General features: G+C 39.4%; 1 protein-coding gene across 2 annotated transcripts in view; it reads left to right on the forward strand.

The window, feature by feature from the left end:
* LOC139581133 (leucine-rich repeat and immunoglobulin-like domain-containing nogo receptor-interacting protein 2) overlaps nucleotides 1–19,571 on the forward strand; it is a 395,362-nt gene that overhangs the window by 149,284 nt on the left and 226,507 nt on the right. For both annotated transcript variants that reach the window (XM_071410590.1, XM_071410591.1), the window contains exon 3: nucleotides 3,137–3,237. The gene's annotated coding sequence lies outside the window, so the exon portion shown is untranslated. The remainder of the gene's footprint in view (nucleotides 1–3,136; nucleotides 3,238–19,571) is intronic.

Raw genomic sequence — 19,571 nt, forward strand, 5'->3', positions numbered from 1 at the left:
GTGGGGTACAGAGATGCGGTGGTAATTTAAAAATCATGTTAAACACTATTATTGCACACAGAGTGAGTCCATTAAACTTATTATGTGACTTGTTAAGAACATTTTTACTCCTGAACTTATTTAGGCTTGTCATATTGACTCAAGATATTTCAGCTTTTAATTTTTTATTAATTTGTCAACGTAAAAAAAATTATAATCCACGGTGACATTATAGGGTAATGTGTGTAGATCAGTGATGCAAAATCTCAATTGAATCCATATTAAATTCAGGCTGTAATACAACAAAAGTGTGAAAAAAGTCAAGGGGTGTGAATATTTTCTGAATGAACTGTATATGATTACCAGACTCTGGCGTTTGTTCTTCACATTCCAAACAGAATGTTTGATGGGACCAGCGATAGCATAGTTAAGTTAGCAAACATGCTAGCATCAAACTTTGTATCAAAAAAATATATTCATATGGGAAGAAATGGAGCAAAATGTCCAAAGTCAGAGACACAGTTGGAGTTTAATTCATATGTTCAAAAGACAATTATCCCCATACAGCCTTGTTTAATTGTAGGCTATGAGGAAAGTGTGGTAGTAAGTCATTTTGCTTAAATACAAGTACTATTTGGGTTTATACTGGTTGATGTAGCCTACACCAGTTGAACAACCAACACTGTATGGAACACAAGTTAGACTCTAGATTTTAATCCAACTGTCGAGTTGTATTAAGTGAATTCCAAGATGACTTGATACTAATAATTGTATTATTCCTCAGTCATATTAACATATCAGTGGCTTATCCTCTGGGAGCAAACCCATCTCACTCACTGACATGGCGTGCAATTCATTTTATTACCTATTGTCACATTTTTTATATTTTATCAGGTTTATCTACACCTGGGAGTGATAAAAGCAACATAATAAGAAGGTCGTCGTAATTTACTTATCACTTCTCTAAATTTAATTTAATTAATATGAATGAGATAAATAGTAGTCATGCTCACAATGGGAGTGTGAATGCACTTCAACATTTACTGTATTCTGTACAACATTGCATCATCCTAATAACATCTCATTAAGTATTCCTCACTAAATGCTTCAAGCAAACTGAGTCTCCTCCCCCTCATTAGGCAGATCTATTCTGTAGCATCCTGGGACTACTCATTTAAAAAACTGGTTAACTAATCATGTACAGTTGCGGCCCAATATATTGACACATTTACACTTTTCTTAAATGGTTCCCTATTTCTTCTAAAATAAGTAGAAATTAAAAACAACTTTTGGTTACCACACCTTGTAACTGGATTGGCTATACTGCAGAAGCAATTTTATTTTAAATAAATGTATGTATACAATTTTAGTTTACAGAAAATGAAGACAAATGGCATGGACACCATTATTGTCACTCCAAAGCTAGTACTAGTTGCACAGCCTTTGGCCAAGATAACTACAGACAAACGTCTTGTAGCCATCAATGAGCTTGCTGCACCTTTTTACTGGCAATTTGGTACACTTTTTATTTGCAAACTTCTCTAATTCTTCAATGTTGGAGGACTGTCCTCCACCAACTGCTGTTTTCAGATCGTGCAGTAGGTTTTGGATGTGATTCCGATCTGGCCACTCCAGAACAGTCCAGCATCTCTTCTTGGACCATTCCTGGGTGATTGTTTCATGTGTGTTTGAGGTCGTTGTCCTGCTGGAAGACCCACATCCTTCAATGGAAACCCAGTTTTTGGACACCAGGATGAACATTGGACTCCAAAACACCTGATAATCTTCTGATTTCATGATTCCTTGCACACGTTCAAATCCCCTAGTAACAGAGACAGCAAAGCAACCCCACACCATTATTAAATCTCATCCATGCTTGATTGTAGGGAGGGTCTTATTTTCATTGAATGCTCCCAGTCGCCAAGGTAGAAAAATATGCTGTTTTGCCCTTGAGCAAGGCAGTTAACCTCCAACAACAACTTCTCTCCGGGCACCGATGACATGGACATCAATTTAGACAGCCCCCCATACCTCTTTGATTCAGAAGGATTGGATTAAATTTGTAAGACATATTTCGGTTGAATGCATTCAGTTGTGCAACTGACTAGGTATGGTCATTAGTAAATACAGTGTGTATTGCCTAATTTTCTTTCATTGGTCCACAGAACATTTCCCCCATGATTTAGGCTTGGATATAAAAAAAATTGAGAAGTTCAATCAGGCTTTCTGGTGCCTCCTTCAGCATGTTTACCAAAAACAAAACAAAGAACACCCTCCCAACAATCAAACATGGGGGAGGTTCAATAATGCTGTGGGGTTGCTTTGCTGTTTCTGGTACTGGGGGACTTGAATGTGTGCAAGACATCATGAAATCGGCAGATTATGAAAGTGTTTTGGAGAACAATGTTCAACCCTGTGTCCCAAGATTATATCTCTGTTGAAGGTTGAGGGTCTTCCAGCAGGACAACAACCCAAAAACATATCAAAAGAAACCTGGAATGATTCAAGAAAAAACGTGAGACTGTTCTGGAGTTATCAGCAAAGAGCCCAGATCTGAATCACATCCATGACCTACGGTGGGATCTGATAGCAGCAGTTGGCGGAGGGAACTCCTCAAACAAGAATTAGAGGCAATTTGCTGCTCAAGACTGGGCTTAATTACTACTAGAAGGTGCAGCAAGTTCATTGATGGCTACAAGAAGCATTTGTTTGCAGGCTATGCAACCGGGGTGCCAATACTTTTGTAATGCCATAAATTGTGGTTAACAGATTAATTCCATTCCTTCCTCTGCTTTGATACTCACGTTAGTAGCCAAAACATGACAGTTAGGAGTTAAATCAGGATATTCTCTCATAAAATTCCTTGGCCAGTCGGTCGGGTTACAGTGCCGAGAGAAATTAGGATTTAATGAAGCGTCCCTTGGCAGCCGTTTGGGCAGAAAAACGATCAATCCGCCCAAGCGTTGAAGGAAGATACTGTGCATGTCAGAGGTCTTTTCCTTCTTCAACTTAGTGGCCTTCCTCTGTCTTCCATGGGCTGACAGTCTTCAAGGATGTTTATCTTGGTTCGATGGGCTTGTTACTGCTTAGACTTGTGCTCGTAGGAAAGCTCCTACTGTATGTCTGCTTAAATGTCTTCTCTTTTTTATTATTACAGACATCGGAATCTTGAAATAAGTGACCTGTGTATTCCACTGGGGATTTTTAACTACTCTTCAGTCACACTCTATGGACATCTACTATCAGAGGCCCTGCCAGGTAAGGAAATAATATTTATCTTCACATTTTTTATTGTACTCAAATTTACTGTAAATATTCCCATATTCTGTAAATATAATTTTTTGATGGGTCAATGAATCTTGTTATCAGCTAAAATAATTTTACAGTATGTATTCTAGAGGAAATAGTTATAGTTATGCTATTAGCTTGACCAACTAGTCAAAAATGGAGTAAATACCATACAGTGCCTTCAGAAAATATTCAAACCCCTTGACTTATTCCACATTTTGTTTTGTTACAGCTTGAATTTAAAATTGATTACATGTAGATTTTGTGTCATTGATCTACACACAATACCCCATATTGTCAAAGGGCTTCTACATCTGCATTGCTTGCTGTTTGAGGTTTTAGACTGGGTTTCTGTACAGCACTTCGGCTGATGACATCGGCTGATGTAAAAAGGGCTTTAGAAATACATTTGATTGAAGTGGAATTATGTTTAGACATTTTTACAAATTCATGAAAAAGGAAAAGTTTAAATGATTTTTGAATGACTTCCACATCTCTGTACCCCAGACATACAATTATCTGTAAGATCCTTCAGTTGAGCAGTGAATTTCAAGCACAGATTAATGACAAAGACCAGAGAGGTATTACAATTCCTTGAAACAATGCCACCTACTGGTAGATGGGGGGGGAAGCAGACATTTAATATCCCTTTGAGCATGATGAAGTTATTAATTACACTTTGGATGGTGTATCAATACACCCAGTCACTACAAAGATACAGGCATCCTTCCTAAGTCAGTTGACGGTGAGGAAGGAAACTGCTCAGGGATTTCACTGGGATTTCACTGGGATTTCACTGGTGATTTTGTAGAGTTAAATGGCTGTGATAGGAGAAAACTGAGGATGGATCAACAGCATTGCAGTCACTCCACAATACTAACCTAAATGACTAGTGAAAAGAACGAAGCCGGTACAGAATAAAAAATATTCCTGTTTGCAATAAGGCACTAAACTAACACTGCAAAAAATGTGGCAAAGAAATTAACTTTTTGTCCTGAATACAAAGCTTTATTTTGGGGGCAAATCCAACACATCACTGAGTAGCACTCTTCATGTTTTCAAGCAAGGTGGTGGTTGCATCATGTTATGGGTATGTGTGTCATAGACAATGACTAGGACATTTTAAGATAAAAAGAAAAGGAATAGAGCTAAGCACAGGCAAAGTCCTAGAGGAAAACCTGGTTCAGTCTGCATTCCAACAGACACTGAGAGACAAATGAACCTTTCAGCAGGACAATAACCTAAAACACAATGCAAAATATGCACTGGACTTGTTTACCAAGACAACATAGAATTTTCCTGAGTGGCCTAGTTACAGTTTTGACTTAAATCAGCTTGAAAATCTATGGCAAGATTTGAAAATGGCTGTTGAGCAAAGATCAACAACCAACTTGACAGAGCTTGAATTGTTTTATATTAGTGTTATTTTCCATTAATTAAAAACATTGACATTACAGAGAATTTGGTATAGATCACTGACAAATAAATGACAATTAAATCCATTTTAATCCCACTTTGTAACACAACAAAATGTGGAAAAAGTCAAGGAGTGTGAATACTTTGAAGGCACTGTATACCACCTGCTTCTTTAGAAAATAGAGTTTGATTTATTTGATCTTTGACCTGTGTACTGCTCCTTTGACGCCTCTGAGGGACATTATCCTCCAAAGGGTATACATGACAGAAAATTACTCTGAGATGTCAAACGCGTCAAGTCAACATGCTTAAACGCTAAATGCTCAGTTTCAAATGCCAACCCTGTGTTGTATGTGTATGGCACAACCGAATTCCAAACAGGCTTCTGAGTTCTCTTGAGTTTTCCCCCCCATTCTCCTTTCCCGTCACGTTTTCAATAAGCACCCTGTGAGGATGTGGCAGGGAGAGATTGGGACTGTTTGGAAATAAAATGTGATCATGTCGGAAAAGGAACCGCTGGCGGACGAGATGTGGGGGGGGAAATAAAATGTCATATTCCCAAACACTTCATCGCCATGAGGTGTTACACAGACTTTTCTTCTCTTTCTCCCATCTGATTTCCACTTTCATCAGTTTTAACGTCTAGTATTGTCATAATGTAACAGTAGAACCCAGAGTACTCTCACAGATCACTATTACAGTTTAATTTAGTTGCAATACATTCCTACGAAGGGTTACACTTCAGTTGGATGGAAGACAGCGGTGGCGGTGAAGGAAAATAGGAAGCACACAGGAGCGTGTGTCATTATGTGCATGTGTTAAAGGTGTTGTCTGTGTTAAAATACAGGGCTAAGGTTTTGCTATGGCAGATGTTGCTTAGGATAAATCTAGCAAAAATGTGCTCCCAGCTGCATAGGTGGCATCAGCATGGCCCGGGAGGCTGATTAATTCATTTGCTGTCTCACTTCAATGTGAGTGTCATGGCAGACCGGGGATGGTTGGTCGGAAGAGGTGGAAATTTGGCTCTGGAACTCTGGATTCAGTCAAACCTGTAGAACATTTTTTGACGCAGTATCTTTGTTCAAACAACCACTGCACTGAAATCAACCTATATGTCTTATTGTGATTGGAGAGAAGCCTCTAGAACACAAGACCATTGTGCAATTCTATTTGACAACAGGGAAATGGAATGTACTGCACCCACCAGCAATGTGGGTTTGATTGAACTCTGCCTCCAGGAGCTGTTGATAGCTTATAGGGTCACATGATTAGACCGCTGCACTACCTTTGCATCAAGACCAGCATGTTCATGTGTATATTAACAACAACCATTTGCCGTTGAGTTCAAACGTAATTGTTTTATGACTATTTTCAATCTACCTACAGTATCCGTCTACATTTTTTTTGTTATTCACATATCTGGTTTCAACAGATGCCAATGCTCAGGAGGGCTAGCATCAACAAGTCCAAAACAGCTGGCCATGCATTTGTATATCAAATCGTTTTTTGATATTACTCGTGGATGAAGAAATATTTTAACAATATTCGACTGTGGTTATGCTTTATTGGAACCAATATAAAGGCTTGATTAAGCCATTAAAGACACATCTGCCATCCTAATTTCTTTTTAATTTGGTGAGAACTCGGCCGCATATTGCTACAGTGGATCTGACATTTTAATTAAGTAAGGGCTGTAAAAATGATTACTACTACCGGGGTGCAGAAGGGCCGGGGCTCACAACGCTATGGAGAATGGGGAACTAGTGGTAGAAAATGACAACCCATGCCTAGACCAATCCCTACCACAGAGAATTTAGATGACTTATTTTTGTACATTCAATGGCAATAATTACCTGTGTGGTCTCATGAAATGCACTAGCCATGTCCAAAGTCTTTTCAATGGTTGAATATGGCATTTTTAATAACCTATTGAGTTTATTACATCAATGCATTTAAATCTATATAGGAGTGTTTTTTAAAGTTTTTTTTTACGCTAAATCCCTCTTGAGAATATACTTTTTTATATAATGTTGCAAAATGTTGCCTTTGGCATAAACAGTGGAACTGAAAATAGAACTCAGTTGCCTTCAGATTAATTTGCCACACAGAATCCAAACTTGAAACACAGGAGGTAAAACACTGTAAATAGGAATGGTAGATGTGCATATTGAAGCAGGGAAGATTAATTTAGCATGTTACATGGGTTATGATAAGTCGATTAGATCCAGAGGTGGAGAACAGACAAGACTGAACATTTACTGTAGAGAATGTATTTTTCTTCATACTGGGTGTGATTAAATACGGTCAAATATGGGAGACGATGAAAGAGTATGGAACTGCATGCCTTTTGAGTGCATTCACAGGATATCTAAATCCTATCACAAAGGAAAGTATCTTCTCTAAAGAGATACAGTATGTTAGTTACTGCTGGGACTTGAGACCGTGCAAATTTATCATTACAATGACACCACTTCATTTGCATGCAAGCGATGCATTGCACAGTTTGACAACCTATCCTCACCTTGATAGGCTCACTCAATGGTCTTTGATTATTTGACAATGACATTCACAAGATACTGCCAATCTCTTTTTGACACACTGTTCAGTTAGCATGTAAAGAAAGAAAAAAACATTATTTACGCAGGTGAATCACTTGAGTTTATTAGCAGGCTACATTACAATTCTCGTGTAAGATATTCAGCTCTGCAAGGTGTGCATTGCACTGCTTGTCAATGGGTGGTTTCTGTTCTAGCAGGCAGGACATGCCCTTTGGCAGACGAATGTACAGCGGTGGGTGAAGGCTGTCTGAATGCCACCTATCTCACGGTTCAGCTGCCAGGTCTGTCTGATGTTTCAAACGCAGCAGAGAGCAGCTTTCTAGCCTTTCAGAGCCTGGATAGCTGCCTTCAGGGCCCTGGACAACCCCTGTGTATGCCTTGCTGAGGAAACTATCCACATGCTCAGAGCATTAATGAATACCCCCTCTCCCCACAGGTGTGATTACTACCTCTGAGGTTTTAGAGCTTGAGTTAGTCACCTCATACAAGTACTTGGGAGTATGGCTAGACGGTACACTGTCCTTCTCTCAGCACATATCAAAGCTGCAGGCTAAAGTTAAATCTAGACTTGGTTTCCTCTATCGTAGTCGCTCCTCTTTCACCCCAGCTGCCAAACTAACCCTGATTCAGATGACCATCCTACCCATGCTAGATTACGGAGACATAATTTATAGATCGGCAGGTAAGGGTGCTCTCGAGCGGCTAGATGTTCTTTACCATTCGGCCATCAGATTCTGCCACCAATGCTCCTTAAAGGACACATCACTGCACTCTATACTCCTCTAAACTGGTCATCTCTGTATACCCGTCGCTAGACCCACTGGTTGATGTTTATTTATAATACCCTCTTAGGCCTCACTCCCTCCTATCTGAGATATCTACTGCAGCCCTCATCCTCCACATACAACACCCATCCTGCCAGTCACATTCTGTTAAGGGTCCCCAAAGCACACATATCCTTGGGTCGCTCGGCTTTTCAGTTCGCTGCAGCTTGCGACTGGAATGAGCAGTAACAAACACTCAAACTGGACAGTTTTATCTCAATCTCTTCATTCAAAGAATGGACACTCTTACTGACAGTTGTGGCTGCTTTGCATGATGTATTGTTGTCTCTACCTTCTTGCACATTGTGCTGTTGTCTGTGCCCAATAATATTTGTACCCTGTTTTGTGCTGCTACCATGCTGTTGTCATGTGTTTCTATCATGCTGTGTTGTCATGTGTTGCTGCCATGCTAAGTTGTTGTCTTAGGTCTCTCTTTATGTAGTGTTGTGTTGTCTCTCTTGTCCTGATGTGTGTTTTATCCTATATTTTTATATAATTTATTTTTAACCCCCCATCCCTGCAGGAGGCCTTTTGCTTTTTGGTAGGCCATCAAGGTAAATAAGAATTTGTTCTTAATTGACTTGCCTAGTTAAATAAAGGTTAAATAAAGAAATACAAATCAACACTTTCTGCAAGCTGATTTTGTTCTAATCACCACGGCCTTCATTCTTAAGGCATTATAACCCTACTCTCAACAACATATTTCCCTTGTGTTATTGTCTTATTGTATTCCGGTTAAGCACCGTCTTTAGAACTTTACAATGCATATAAGTACGTTAAAGTCAACATGTACAGTATTCTGGCGTTCTATGTCCAATGCACAATGTTGGCAAAACAGATCCAGTTGTAGAACTTTTCGTTTGAAGGAACAGCTGAATTGCTTTATTGGTGTACATCAATCATAGATATCAAGTTGAACAATCTGTAAGTTAGGGGTGTGACTATACCAGTATCGCAATAATTTTTCCATGGCAAAAATTAAAACACGTAACAGACCGAACTCTTTGGTCCTTTAAAAACCTGTTCTTTGTAAAATATAGAATGCTTTAGCTTGGAAAATAAATAAATGTGATGACAACATAATGATGTATGTTTCCAACATTAGGGCTGTTTTCCTAAAGACGTCAAATCCGCTTCATATTTTGTTTCCTTGCCACCACACTAACAAGTATTGCTATACTGGTATCTTCCTAGCACTGCTGTAAGTGTCTCATTGGGGTGGCAGGTAGCTTAGTGTTTAGAGTGTTGGACTAGTAACCGAAAAGTCGCAAGATCGAATCCCCGAGCTGACAAACTAAAAGTCGGTTGTTTTGCCCCTGAACAAGGCAGTTAACCCACTGTTCCTAGGCCGTCAAGGAAAACAAGAATTTGTTCTTAACTAACTTGCCTAGTTAAATAAAGGTAAAATAAAAAAAATATTGTTTGTGAAAGAGGCACTCGCACATTGTTTGTAGAACTGGCTCACCTTGCATATGGCCCAAGGTGGAGTCCCACATACCTTGCAAACAGCCATGGAAATAGAATGAACAATATGGATAGAGCTACATTACGTAAGTGGGAGAAAGGGAGTGAAGTCTATAGTCTCTTTTCTTCGCCCAGAATTAAACAGGTCTCTTGTTCTTTTATGTCACAGTGCCTCAACAATATGCAAGGGGATATAAAAGTCTAACCAGAAGAGACTTATTATATAACCAACCAAGGCGCTTTTTGTAGATGTCAGGTACTTCCCCTCGTGGATTGCCGAGTTGTGCTGTGCATTGTGTGCAGCGGTTTGTGTCAAGCCCTTGCAGCAATGTGAAACAAGGTAACAGTTCGACTTGTTGTTGGAGGTTCAGGAACTGCAGAGGTGGAGATTTGTAAGACCAGAAGCCAATTTCCCATTGAGAGCTTTGTCAGAAGAAGCTCAAGCAGGGATTTCTGGAGGGAGAATGGAATTGGGGTTGAATTAGAAAAAGAGGACTTTTTGAGTACATTTTTTTATACTGAAAAACAGATAAGTGATTCTTTTGAGACATGGACATCTTTGTCTTGACCTTAGAATTTCGAGCGGTTACCCACTTAGATATCCTATGGGGATCCGAATGAATACTAAATAAGATTTGGTGCATTGTTGGATAAGCACATGTTCGTAGACAGAGGTATGAGGTAAGTGCATTTCCACATGTTCCTTTGCAACCATATTCTATTCACAGTTACAAGACTGAATTCAACTCGGTGGTATAAGCCATTATTCACAAATAAACGACCGACTTGGACATTGTGACACTTTCTCAAAAAGCTAACATTCATTTGGCATGTTGTTGGATTTGAACGTTTAGTCCATAACGTTGCATGCATTGGCGTGTACTCATCGATGCCAAGGGAAGCAAGGCTTCCCCCAAACATTTGACCAAGTGAAAAAAAATAAAACATACAAAATAATTAATCTCTCTGTGTTTAAAAAATGTCCTTCAATTCACAAGAGGCTGAATATATCTCACCGGAGAATCCGAGAGAACAAAACTGTATTAGAACCATATGTGTAGCCGAAATAGCTGATGCTGTCTTTATCCCTTGATAAAAAATATATAAACTTAGCAAAAAAAGAAACGTCCCTTTTTCAGGACCCTGTCTTTCAAAGATAATTGGTAAAAATCCAAATAACTTCACAGATCTTCATTGTAATGAGTTTAACCATACTTGTTCAATGAATCATAAACAATTAATAAACATGCACCTGTGGAACGGTCGTTAAGACACTAACAGCTTACAGATGGCAGGCAATTAAGGTCACAGTTATGAAAACATAGGACACTAAAGAGGCCTTTCAACTGACTCTGAAAAACACCAAAAGAAAGATACCAAGGGTCCCTGCTCATCTGCGTGAACGTGCCTTAAGCATGCTACAAGGAGGCATGAGGACTGCAGAGGTGGCTAGGGCAATAAATTGCAATGTCCGTACTCTGAGACGCCTAAGACAGCGCTACAGGGAGACAGGACGGACAGCTGATTGTCCTCGCAGTGGCAGACCACGTGTAACAACACCTGCACAGGATCGGTACATCCGAACATCACACCTGCAGGACAGGTACAGGATGGCAACAACATCTGCCCGAGTTACACCAGAAACGCACAATCCCCCCATCAGTGCTCAGACTGTCCGCAATAGGCTGAGAGAGGCTGGACTGAGGGCTTGTAGGCCTGTTGTAAGGCAGGTCCTCACCAGACATCCCAGCAACAACGTCGCCTATGGGCACAAACTGAGTGAGCCTAGATGTGAATGGTCCTGCACCTCATTGTCCTAGCTAGCTAAAATCGGCACATTCTTAAAATAGCCATGGATGGAAATAAGAATTTGGACTTGTGGTTTTACTTAATTCTCCGGACTGGCCAATGATTATTTCAGGGATTCTGATCCAACCATAAATGTATACATTGTTCCCCTGGCCTGAGATGATGGAAGTTCAACATGTACAGTTGAAGTCGGAAGTTTACATACACCTTAGCCAAATACATTTAAACTCCGTTTTTCACAACTCCTGACATTTAATATAAGTATAAATTCCCTGTCTTAGGTCAGTTAGGATCATCACTTTATTTTAAGAATGTGAAATGTCAGAATAATAGAGAGATTGATTTTTTTCAGCTTTTAAATCTTTCATCATATTCCCAGTGGTCTTTCAGGTTATGTCGATATAGGACTTGTTTTACTGTGGATATAGATCGTTTTGTACCTGTTTCCTCCAGCATTTGCACTTTTCGCACCAAAGTAAGTTAATCTCTAGGAGACAGAATGAGTCTCCTTCCTGAGCAGTATGACGGCTGCATGGTCCCATAGTGTATATACTTGCGTACTATTGTTTGTACAGATGAATGTGGTACCTTCAGGCGTTTGGAAATTTCTCCCAAGGATGTACCAGACTTGTGGAGGTGTACAATTTTTTGGCTGATTTTTGGAGGCCTTGGCTGATTTATTTAGATTTTCCCATGATGTCAAGCAAAGAGGCACTGAGTTTGAAGGTATGCCTTGAAACTCAGTACATCCCCAGGTACACCTCCAATTGACTCAAATGATGTCAGAAGCTTCTAAAGCCATGACATAATTTTCTGGAATTTTCCAAGCTGTTTAAAGGCACAGTCAACTTAGTGTATGTAAACTTCTGACCCACTGGAATTGTGATACAATGAATTAAAAGTGAAATAATCTGTCTGTGAACAATTGTTGGAAATATTACTTGTGTCATGCACAAAGTAGATGTCCTAACCGACTTGCCAAAACTATAGTTTGTTAACAAGAAATTTGTGGAGTGGTTGAAAAATGAGTTTTAATGACTCCAACCTAAGTGTATGTAAACTTCCGACTTAAACTGTAGCTGGATGTAGTAGGCCTGGCGCATCGTTGCCCATGAAAGGAAGTTATGTTAACGAGCAAGCAATTTTGCCAGGTAGCCTAGGACAACAAAAACTAAAAGTGTGTATTGTATGAAAGTCATAGACTGTTTAGGCCCTATGAAAGAGAGCAGGATGGCATTGCCATTTCTCTACAAGTAGGTTGAGTCAACATGTTTTTTCTACTTGCAAGCACCCACGCACACACACACACAAACACACACATAAATCAGTGCCATGGACAGCCACACCATATTTAGCTTACTGTGTGCTGATTGGACTAAATCGTTTTTGGTATCTTTTAATTGTTACTGTATTAGACTAAGCATAGGTGATTAGATGATTCTGAAGTAGAAATTATGCTGGATTAGTGGAGGCAGCACCTGTTTTCTTTGCAATTTACGGTAACTCTCCATGGTTCTAAATCAATAGTTTAGTAATCCGGAAATGTCAGAAACATTAACTTGCTTGACCATGCTGTAGGTCATGTAACTCTTTGTAACATGCAATATGTTTTGTGGCCTTCCCCAGACAGATGTTGCTCTACGGTTTTGTGATGAAACAAAGGTGATGATGAATTTATTCTGCCACTGTGTTCTTATTGTCTCGGCCTTAGGCCTATATATCACGGTGTCAAGGCATATGAACTAACAGGTTGTAGAGCAAACAACGCAATTATCACAACACAGGTTATAATATGGATTTTTTTCCCCCTGCCTGGCTTCCTCAGTGATTTTAACCACGCAACACTACTAGTTGCATGATCGGTTAGGCTATTAGCTGGTCAAAATGAGGCTACATGAAATGTGGAATACCGTTAATATAACTGTGTGTTAGAGCTGGTTTTCAGTGAATGTATGTACATTACGAAGCTCTCAGCAACACATCTGTACCTAATTTACAAACACACACACACACACACACCCATTGTGACATCATTAGAAGGATGACTCAGTACAACATCAACATCTCCCGTTAACACAGGGGACATTCATATGATTACACTTCCCAACACTACCTCTATGTTAACAGAGGTGCAAAATGGCGGATCCCATTACCCACCATGCTGTGCTGTTTCTCACCTACGGGCTCTCCCTGCTCTCCCCCATCTCATCCTTATTTTCACCACAGAATTAAATTCTCACAAGAGCCGGGGCTTTTTTTTGACAAGTGTGAATCAAGCACATCATTATTTTTTCTTTCCCTTCTGCCTTTGGTGCTTCTGTCTCTCTTTCTCGGTACTCTTAAACTCCTCTTGTTTCCATTAGCGGCAACACATTATGGTCGCTATTATCTCACGCTCGGTGTGATTGGGGATGGAGCTGTACAAAGCAAAGCCCTTCTCTCTTGTCCATTGCAATGAGGAGAACCAGGCCCATTCCCTCTCAAAACAAATAAAACCTGCTCTTTGCTCCTTGCACTGAGAATACCCCTTTCATTTTTGTCATTATGTTGTGCCTAGTGGAGGTGCAGCTGTTGTAGGTGGATAATACACAGAGTGAGTGCTCATGATCGTCCGTGCCTGTTCTGTCAGGAAAATGATGGTAGCATTCTGCTTTTGAGGGAAGACACCTCATGTATTCCACATAGGTTCCCAACCAAAGCTAAGAAAAAGAGATGGATTGCTATTGTGTACAAAACCTAAAATATCTTCTGAAATTCAATGTGCATATTGTGAATACTCTTGTTTGATGACTAGTCATCAATCATGGTATTTCATTAGCACAGTAATATAATAGAGTCCAAAAACAAACTGTAGGCTATTTACCTTCATCATTATTTATGTTGTTCGACGCTATGAATCGTATGATGAAGCACTTTGTAACAGACATGTTGCACCGTATAAAAACCTGTTGAACTCTCCACCATAGAGACCTCCTGACCTGTGAGGTTAATGGAAGCAAGGCTGTTGACACACGTAGAGAGAATACAGGACCCACAAGTAATGAAACACCATTCAATCTCTTCTCATTGTGCGTCTTTTGAGTGTCCCTTTAGCGAAAGCGTATATCTTAAACCACCCGCACAATAACTAAATTCTGCTCTTATCTCAGGTGAAATATTTAGAGAGGGGGGAGTCTCTCTCTCTCTCTCTCTCTCTCTCTCTCTCTCTCTCTCTCTCAATTCAATGGGCTTTATTGGCATGGGAAACATGTGTTAACATTGCCAAAGCAAGTGAGGTAGGTAATATACAAAATATAATATATATTTTATATCAAAATGAGGCTACATGAAATGTGGAATACCGTTAATATAACTGTGTGTTAGAGCTGGTTTTCAGTGAATGTATATTAGTATATTATTTATATAATATAATATATCTCTCTCTCTCTCTCTCTCTCTCTCTCTCTCTCTCTCTGAGATACCTCCGTGGCGGGATTGTAAAGAATTATGGAGGACAGCTATCAATGATGTCGTTGAGAGATTACAATAGAGGCAGACGTTAATAACATGGCCCAGCATGTGACATTGGATGGTTTATTGATAAGGCCACAAAAGGCATTGAAAACACAAGGAGGGGGTGACAGATTGTTGCACGGATAGCGTATAACCTCACAGGGAGCTTATAAATGGCAACGATGAGTCTATTGGTCCAATCGATCTTTGACACACAAATGTTCTTTCACCTTTTATTTCAATTATGTGAAAATGTGAAAATATGCAAGGCCTACACATCTTTGTTCTGCCCATGTTTGACCAGTCAATATTATCATAGAAATATGTGTAATATGTTACGTTCAGTTATTATCATTGTTATTTATTTTCAAGATGTGTTGTCGCTCCCTTTTATGCATGACATTTTGTGGACGGTATCGTCTAACTGTCGTCTAATTAACTAAGAAGATGAATGGGCAATGTCAATGTTGTTCACTCCATCATTGCAACAAATGACCGAAATCAAATTAATCTTCCGGGAAGATTGCGTCTAATGTGCATTACACTTCCAACACTTTCTTATCACTTTGAATGAAGGGAGAACGTGCAAGTAGCGAGTGGATGGGTGTGTGCTGTTGAGCTACACAATATGCAAAATGGCCCTATTGTGGTAGTAATATTTTAGCTACACAATAGGCAAAACGGCCTTATTGTGGTAGTAATATTTTATCTACACAATATGCAAAACGGCCTTATTGTGGTAGTAATATTTTAGCTACACAATATGCAAAATGGCCCTATTGTGGTAGTAATATTTTAGCTACACAATATGCAAAACGGCCTTATCGTAGTAGTAATATTTTAGCTATACAATATGGAAAATGGCCCTATTTGTGGTAGTAATATTTTATCTACACAATATGCAAAACGGCCCTATTGTGGTAGTAATATTTTATCTACACAATATGCAAAATGGCCCTATTGTGGTAGTAATATTTTAGCTACACAATATGGAAAATGGCCCTATTGTAGTAGTAATATTTTAGCTACACAATATGGAAAATGGCCCTATTTGTGGTAGTAATATTTTATCTACACAATATGCAAAACGACCCTATTGTGGTAGTAATATTTTAGCTACACAATATGCAAAACGGCCCTATTGTGGTAGTAATATTTTAGCTACACAATATGGAAAATGGCCCTATTGTGGTAGTAATATTTTAGCTACACAATATGCAAAATGGCCCTATTGTGGTAGTAATATTTTAGCTACACAATATGCAAAACGGCCTTATCGTAGTAGTAATATTTTAGCTATACAATATGGAAAATGGCCCTATTTGTGGTAGTAATATTTTATCTACACAATATGCAAAACGGCCCTATTGTGGTAGTAATATTTTATCTACACAATATGCAAAATGGCCCTATTGTGGTAGTAATATTTTAGCTACACAATATGGAAAATGGCCCTATTGTAGTAGTAATATTTTAGCTACACAATATGGAAAATGGCCCTATTTGTGGTAGTAATATTTTATCTACACAATATGCAAAACGACCCTATTGTGGTAGTAATATTTTATCTACACAATATGCAAAATGGCCCTATTGTGGTAGTAATATTTTATCTACACAATATGCAAAACGGCCCTATTGTGGTAGTAATATTTTATCTACACAATATGCAAAATGGCCCTATTGTGGTAGTAATATTTTAGCTACACAATATGGAAAATGGCCCTATTGTAGTAGTAATATTTTAGCTACACAATATGGAAAATGGCCCTATTTGTGGTAGTAATATTTTAGCTACACAATATGCAAAACGACCCTATTGTGGTAGTAATATTTTATCTACACAATATGCAAAATGGCCCTATTGTGGTAGTAATATTTTATCTACACAATATGCAAAACGGCCCTATTGTGGTAGTAATATTTTATCTACACAATATGCAAAATGGCCCTATTGTGGTAGTAATATTTTAGCTACACAATATGGAAAATGGCCCTATTGTAGTAGTAATATTTTAGCTACACAATATGGAAAATGGCCCTATTTGTGGTAGTAATATTTTAGCTACACAATATGCAAAACGGCCTTATTGTGGTAGTAATATTTTATCTACACAATATGCAAAATGGCCCTATTGTGGTAGTAATATTTTATCTACACAATATGCAAAATGGCCCTATTGTGGTAGTAATATTTTAGCTATACAATATGGAAAATGGCCTAATTGTTATAGTAGTATTCGTAGTAGATATGGTACCGCTTAACCACAGTAACAGAAATAGCAACGGACACCTAATATCGTAGTCCTCAATTCCACAGAGAGGAAATATCTCAACTGCTTTCATAATGTCCATGTCATGTGAATCGTCCTAGCACCAGGGAAGAGGAACACCATAGTGATATAACTCTAGTGTGATTAAGTTCCCCCCCCCCTCCCATTTTTTTTTACACTTATCCATGCAGAAACTTGATATTTGCGCTGTTGTTTTTTCCATTTGAAGTTCTCTGCCTCGGTTCTTCTTCTCCCCCCATTCATATATTTATTTATTCCCCTCATATGCTGTGTATCCAAGAGTGAAAGACATTGGTATGAGAGACTCTGTCAATTTGTACTACAGACAGCTGAGAAATGCAAATTAAACTATATTTCTAAAGCTGTGCTAACTTCCGTCTGTTTGAAGTGCCGTGCCCTTCATTACTATGGTGCTTGGCCTTTTTTGGGGGGGGGGGATTGGCCCGCTTGTTTGTTGTCATAAAATATTTAAGCCTCTGTTTTGGCTATTTGCACAGTCACATTCATGTTTGCAGAAAAGCTAATATGTGTTTGCTTTCTTATTTGCTTTTGTACTCTATTGTGTGAGAAAGCAGTATTACTGCATATACTGTAGTACTTGAAGAGACAGAGACTAAACTAGGAACATGAACTGAACACTCCTCAAATGAATCTACCAATATACAGTAGGCCTACAGTGTACCTAAAGGAAATGGTATGGCATGTTATGTTTACTGCGCTACCTCATAGGCCCGGGATTCAATACGTGGAGTGCGATATTTAAAAGTAATTTCCGATTGAGCCAACATCTGCAGTTGCTAAAGGTCAACACACAGGAGAAGATTCAGCGTGACACCATATCGGACAGTGATATAAACATCACAATGAAAACACAGTTTTACAATGGCTATAGGGTCATGTTTATTTATTCGTCCTCTTCGTGGGGTGGACAAACGTCGCGGTCTCACAAAAGTAAGGGGAACTGGCTTGAGTGAAAAGTGCAAGCCTCAGGTGGGGAGCACTGCACTAGACCACAATAGACTTCAAGGTCTCCCACCTTTTTCCAAGCAAAGATTATTTGATTGGGCAGACATACAAATGTCAAGTATTTCTGCGTAAGCGGAGTTGTGGACACCCTGGGGGAAAGTCTCTCCCTCCCTCCCTGCCTCCCTATCTCTATTTGTGCTGTGGCACGCAGGACCTGTCCTCCATGTTCCCGGGGCTGCCGTGGTAACACGCCGTGGCAGTTGCCGAGGACGATGGCTGGGGGGGGGGGCGTTATATGATGTCATAATTCCAGCCATTGCCCATTGTCCCTCAGAGGGGTGTGGATGTGGACGATGAGGGTGGGTGGAGGGAGATACCGTCTCTATCAGAAGGATCAATGGTCAGGGTCACATGAAACTGTTAACCATTAACTTCCGGTGGTCTGCCTACCCTCTGGAGAGGAGATTAAATCTAAGACATGTCACTCTGAGATGGACAGGTTGACTCTATGACCCATAGATGGTGGGGAGTTGGCTACCGCCGCGACACGCACTTATAATCCACAAGACGTGATTTTGTGGGTTAACCGTTGATAGCCGCATACCTGATGTTTTGGCGGTGTCGGAGGTGGAAATGTGTTGGAGCTGTCAAATCGGTGAGTAGCTACTGTTGTGATGATTGTCATGAAGACACTCCTGTCCCACTTGTGTTAGAAGTTCAAAACGAGAAAGTGAAGGCAATATAGAAATAATGACGCTAAAATTTAAAATCATGAAACTAAATAATGATGATTTATACCAGCCTAATCAAGGTGTAGGCTATATTAAATCTCACATTCCAGGTTTCAAACTTGTAAAAACAGCTCCTTTGCATTCATACTACAGTACTGTAGCTCCATGCAGCCAATGGCAATGTCTGCAATAGCTACAATACTGGGAGTTGCTTGTGGGTTTGACAGTTCTAACGTGGTTCCAACTCCGACACCGTCAAAACTCCAGCTATGCCGGTGTTGGCTAGCGCAAATCTGATTTAATTGAGGCTTCAGTTTTTCAATTTACAATTTAAAAAAAGGTTGGGTGAGAAAAATCATGGACATGTCGACAATAGTTAACTATACTTAAATACGTATGGCATGCAATATTCCTTTTTTTTTTTTTTTTTTTTTTCCTTTTGAGAGAAAGTTGGAGTCTTGTATGTTTAATCACTTTTGGACCACATTCAGTTAGCTCTATACGTCATTAATGTGTACAAATACCTGACCCCAGGAATTTAAGTACTAGAATCTTAGCCTAACATTTCATTGGTAGCCCATTGATCCACATCCTACTGTGGTGTGTTGGGACTTCTTGTTCTAGCTGGCAGACATCTGTTCAAATTATAGCTGGTAGACAATGAGCAAGCAAGAATATAAATATTTGTCATTCAGGCTACACATCGTAACATTGCCCTAAGCTTACCATACAGGACGTGTCAACATGAAA

The sequence above is a fragment of the Salvelinus alpinus genome, chromosome 7 (genome assembly GCF_045679555.1).
Source record: "Salvelinus alpinus chromosome 7, SLU_Salpinus.1, whole genome shotgun sequence".
Lineage (NCBI taxonomy): Eukaryota > Metazoa > Chordata > Actinopteri > Salmoniformes > Salmonidae > Salvelinus > Salvelinus alpinus.